This window comes from Pinus tabuliformis, chromosome 8 (genome assembly GCF_031772625.1).
Source record: "Pinus tabuliformis cultivar Carrire ecotype Pingquan chromosome 8, CPIR1, whole genome shotgun sequence".
In the NCBI taxonomy this organism is placed as follows: domain Eukaryota; kingdom Viridiplantae; phylum Streptophyta; class Pinopsida; order Pinales; family Pinaceae; genus Pinus; species Pinus tabuliformis.
The window spans coordinates 1,734,580,242-1,734,586,193 of record NC_142294.1 but is presented as its reverse complement, the minus strand read 5'-3'; positions in this window follow the sequence as shown (position 1 = coordinate 1,734,586,193).

Sequence of the window (5,952 nt, the reverse complement as noted above, 5' to 3'; positions counted from 1 at the left end):
GCTTATTGATAGATACTATAAAAAGATTTCCGCCTGGGAATATAAATGTCTATCTCTGGCTGGAAGAATCGTCCTAACTCAAGCAGTACTGTCGCAACTTGCTGTATATTGGGCTCATATTTTCTTCCTTCCGGCAAGCACCATTCAGAAAATAAACAAGATCACTGCAAATTTTATATGGGGCGGCAATTCAGCTCAAGGGAAATATCATCTCACTACTTTGGAAAAGATCTCAAGACCGAAGTTTACAGGTGGATGGGGTTTATTGGATCTAAGGACCTTTGGGAAAGCGCTCCTGTGCAAATCTTTGTGGAGGGGTATCTACGGGGATGGGCCATGGAGCAACATCATTAAGATGAAATACATGAAAGGAAAAGGCATGGAATATTGGTTTCGTTTAGGGAGGATTGGTACAAAGTATGGCTCTGCCATCTGGCTCAGCTTCCGTAAAATTGAGCAATACTTCTTAAGGAACTTGAAGTGGTGCTTACAATCTGGTAATAGAATCCTCATCGGAATTGATCCCATCATGAGCGGGCGCGAGAGCATATCAATTCCCGAAAGGATCCTTTTTTTCATCCATAGTAAAGGCTTCTTCACGTGGGATAAGCTGATTGCAGGTTGGCAAGGTCCTCTCCCTATATGGAAATTGGCTGATGATCTTGGGATGCCGATGTCTATGTTAAATCAATGGAACTCCGTCAGAAACATTCTGAGAAGTTGCGGGTTTCTCTGACACCGGCCGCAGGACTTTTTAGTATGGAACCCGCCAAATGCAAATATCCAGGTATGTGTAAAGGATATTTATGAAGATATGATTGGCTTGAAGTCTTTGCACTCTTATCCCACTTTCCCAACAGCGTTTTGGAGATCAGGATGCTCTCCCAAATTTATATACTTTTCATGGCTGGTATATTATAATAAAAACCTGTCCTGGGAGAATTTGAGGAAAAGGAAGTGGCATGGGCCGAGCAGGTGCCTAATGTGCGAATCTGCAGAGGAAACCAATTTTCACATGTTCTTCCAATGCAATTCTTTTCAGCAAATTTGGCAGGAGTTGGCAACTCTATTTGGCTTCCCTCTTGTATCTCATGCTTCTACACAGGCTGCCTATGATTGGTGGAGTAGGCAAAGAGAATCTTGGAGATCGATCATTATAATTGTTCTATGGTGTGCCTGGAGGTGGAGGAACAATAAAATTTTCAAAGAAGCAAAGGAGCCTCTCAAAGATATTTTACAACACATAATTCTCATATATGACTCGGTCCCCAAAAAGTTTCCAAAATCGAAAGATGTCAACAGAAATGGGCAGGTAGATTCTCTCCTCAGGCACCCGAGGGCCTTTTTTGATGGCGCTGCCCAACAAAACTCTTGCGGCTGTGGGGTGGTCATAATTATGGACGAGAACCTTCAATATAGTCTTTCTTGGAATGCAGGTAAGGGAACAAACAGCTTGGCAGAGGCGAAGGCCCTAGCGGGTCTTCTCGCCTTCTGTATCTTTTTTGACATTCATGCCATCTCTATCTTCGGGGACTCCAAAACTTTGGTCGACCATGTCAATGGTAAAAGCTTCATCAGGTGCCCTCACCTCGCAGTCTGGATGGATAGGATTATGTTTTTTTGGGGACTTATGAGGGGGTGTACCATTCAGCACATCTTCAGAGCTCAGAACCAGCAAGCGGACTGCCTGTCAAAGGATGGTCTTCATCTTGGTTCAGGTTCATGGTCCATGAAGGTTTCAGATGGCGAGGAGTCCTTTATCATTCAGGATTTCTGTATCCCGGGTTTTTAATCTCTTTCTTTTTGTCCTTCTGATCCATATATATTTCATCTTTTTCTTTTTCCAGGCATCTGTATGATTTTGATTAGCTATATCTTCCTCTGTTTTTGTTCCCAGCTGGTGCTGGTGGAATCCTTATAATGGCTATATCTTCCTCTGTTTTTGTTCCCAGCTGGTGCTGGTGGTATCCTTATATCTGTGCTTTTTCCAGTTTCGGCAATCTGCTCAGAAGCCCTCATCCTCTGGTTTTATGTCCTATGCATATAATGTATCATCTGCTGTTGTTATACAATCTCAATATAATACAAATTCAGCTTTTTCTTTCTGAAAAAAAGTTTTATCTAAATTAACAAAAACAAAAAAATTAATGGCCACCATATTATTTATATATATAAAACAACTTGATATTTTTTAATTTTTATTTATATATATAAAACAATTTGATATTTTTAATTTTTATTTATATATATAAAACAATTTGATATTTTTAAGTTTTATTTAAGACCATTGAAATCCCATTGAGGACACCTCGATTTCTTATATGTGCTAGAATTGCTATATAATATTTATACGACTTCATTAATTAAGATATTAAATTTTATAATATTTATACGACTATTAATTAAGATATTAAATTTTAGTTTTTGTTGCATTATATTAAATTTTAGTTTTGATATTAAAAATTAAAAAGTTCAAATCATAGTAAAGTCTATAAAATTAAAACTTTATATTTCTCTAATAATTATAATAGTTAAATAACTGTTGGCTAATAATTAAATAAATATATTTAACAATATATTAAAAATATTTAACAATATGTTAGAACTTTAATATGTATAAATAGTTACTTAAAAATTACATATATAAATTTGTTTAATATTTTTGTAAAGTTGCTTTTTTCATAAATACACTGATTACATTTTTGTAAATTTAAATCATTGTTTTGGTTTTTTATTAAAAAAAAGTTAAGGAGTATTATTTTAATTAATAATATGAGATTCAAATCTTATGGGGAGGGGTTGAGGTTCTGAGTTATTTTTGAGGGAATTAAACAATTCTAAGAGGTGTCCAAGCTTGAGCGAGCTTAGCATCTCACGGTAGATAGATTGTTCTTTTATCCAATAGATGAATTGGTCTTAGCTTAGGGGTAGTCTAGGTTGAAAAAAATATAAAGATACAATAAAAATTAATAATAGAGTTGGTTGACACCAACGACACATTCCAACAAATACTTATCATTGAGAAGAAATTGATTAATCAAAATTTCATGTTTATTCGAGTTGCAACACAAACATACATGTTATTCAAGTACAATGAGTATTAATTGAGTAATTTGTTGTTGTTGTTGTTATTTTTTAAAATAATTGTTGAAATAAAATCTATATTGAGTTGATTCTCTCTGTAATTTGAAGAAATATAATAAATTAAATGTATATAATAATTAATAAAAATATCAAAATTTTAATTTAATATTGACTACCATATATCCATTTTAATTTCAGATTTATTAAACTTGGAGAGAAAATATTTCAACATAGAAACTTCTTTTTGATTGTAAACTTCAGGAAATGTTTGCACCTCTAGATTTGATTCCTCTCGGTTTAGAGTTAAGACGGATCTAGGTTGGTTTTGAGAATTATACTAATAAAATGTTTTAACTATATGTTGTTGTTGTTGTTCTTTTATATATATATATATATATATATATAGTCGACATTGATAAGTAATTATTTTTGTCATTGATATTTTTTTAAATGTTACACATCTATTCATATTAGACATGGAAGGAATTACAAATTTCCCTTGTAATTAGAATTAGAATATGTAACATTCTAATTCAAATTATGGGGGAAATTTGTAATTCCTTCTACGTTTAATATGAAAGAAGAAATGACAAGTTTTAAGGTAAAATCATTTTATGCTATAAATTTTGGGTGAATGAATTTTAGAAAAAATGGAAATTGACGAATTTTGAAAAAGATATGGAAAATTAGCCCATCTTCAAATATAATCCTGTACAATTTTCCTTTCTTATGTCCCTCCCTATGCATATCAAAATGGGCTCATTAATGTTTGCAATGGTGGGGAAAAACTAATCTAATAAATTTATTGTACCAAAGCATTAAATGGCCTTTTTCTTAAGGGGAAATGTGTTTAGCAAACCGCCTTAGATAAATATTTGCCCCATCTTTACTAAAGACATGCCTTCACAACTTACCCTACATCACACCAAAAAATCGTGTTTCTCCAAGTTTATAGAAATTTTGAACTCCTTGCATCATTCAAAAACCTTTGCAAATGGGTTGCATTGTCATCTTTATGCTTCGAAAATATTTTTAAATCATCCTAATGAATCACAATGCTCTTAATAAGTAATTCCATAAAAGAAATGCCCATTTTTTTGAAAGTTTGCACTTGCATTAATTAGTCCAAATCGCATACAAATATAAGAAATGTGCTCCAAGGTGTAGTGAAGGAAATTTTATGTGTATTGTCTTTCCCCACCAGTGACTCGTTGGATCATAAAGACCATCGATCATAGCTAACATCTCTTCTTTTATAATCCTTTAGAATATCAAATTGATATTATGCAATGGATAATTTTCTTTGAGGGACATAGAATTGAGATTGCCAAAATTAGGTAATTTTGTTCCACTTACGTATGACTCAGAATGTGGAAATCAATATAAATGTGGAGCTCACCATTCTTGTTATGCTCTAGCACAACATTTGCTACTCAATAATAAGACCATGATGGGTGCAATGATCTTAGCATCTCACATTATGTGAACCTCCATTTTAATGATTAGTGCTAACTTAGGATCCATTGATCCTTGTCTTCAATAAAAGGACTTCACATTACATTACAAGAAATTAATGTTTTGGACTACCTCTAGACAATTTGCCTCTAAATCATCATAGCTCCTAGAAAAGTCATCCCATAATTCTAAATAAGCTCTATAATCTTCTCTTGCTCACTAGGAGAACATGCTTTTCCAACCTTCACTAGCATGAGACTTTCTCAACCATCAATATTAACCTCAATAAATAAATCATCTATTATACTATCTCCATTTTCACGTCAAGCATAAAAAAATCACTATAGGGATGCAATCTTGTAACTTCAATAAGAAATGAATCTATTGCATATTATCTTCCCTTGGAATTGCAATTATATAAAAATCATCAAGATACTCTATGTAATCCAGAACTAGGCTCCAATAATGTTCATGTTTGATTCTTATTGAAGCACTACTCCTCAATTACTAGACAATACAATTAAAGGCCCCAAAAAGTTTGAAATTTTTTAATCTTATTTTTTCTAATTGAATGCAAAAGTAATAATACCTCATATTCCACCATATTATTAGTACATAGGGGAAGTAAATTGTTAAAGCATAAAACCATTTATTAAGACATAGATATTGAGTTATTATATTTTTAATTGTTCAAAATGAGCAACTTTGATCAAAATTTCATCATTAAAACATTGGAGAAAATTCAAATTTCCTAGGTTGACCAAGTTGGCCTCAAAGAGTACAAGTCGACCCCACAAGTGAAATGACCCCTCCTCAACCACATATAAATAGGTCATTCATTGACTTCATTTGGAGCATCACATAAACAGATCACATCAATCAAGTTTGATCTAAAATTGCAGGGATCTCTCACACGTGTGAAGAAACCCGAGGAGAATATTTTTTGCTTGTTTTGACCAACATTTTCTCTCTCTTTTGACCTGCATTGAATCTCTGACTTGGGCTATGTTTTTATGCTTTGACAAAACTATTTGACTGTGGTTGGAGGCCGAACTTTGAAGGAGACTTTGACTCTATTTGCCCACATTGTTTTGGCACATTGACTGAGGTTGATCACAAGTCAACTTTCTCCTTTGACCGAAAATTACAGGGATTGTCTTGACCAAGTTTCGATTCTTGAAGGAGGCTGAAAATTGTAGATTGAATTTGACTTTGGCTGACTGAATTCATCTTTGTTTTTTGGGCACGTTGAATGTGGTTGACCACTAGTTGGACTAGGGTTTGACTATAAGGTTGACTATAATATTTGACCGAGAGTTGCAAGAGGTTGATCAAGCTTCCATAGTCCGAATTTTGGCCCTCTTTTGCATATTGTAACATTTGATTAGAGTTGACTTTTCTCTCTCTCATTTG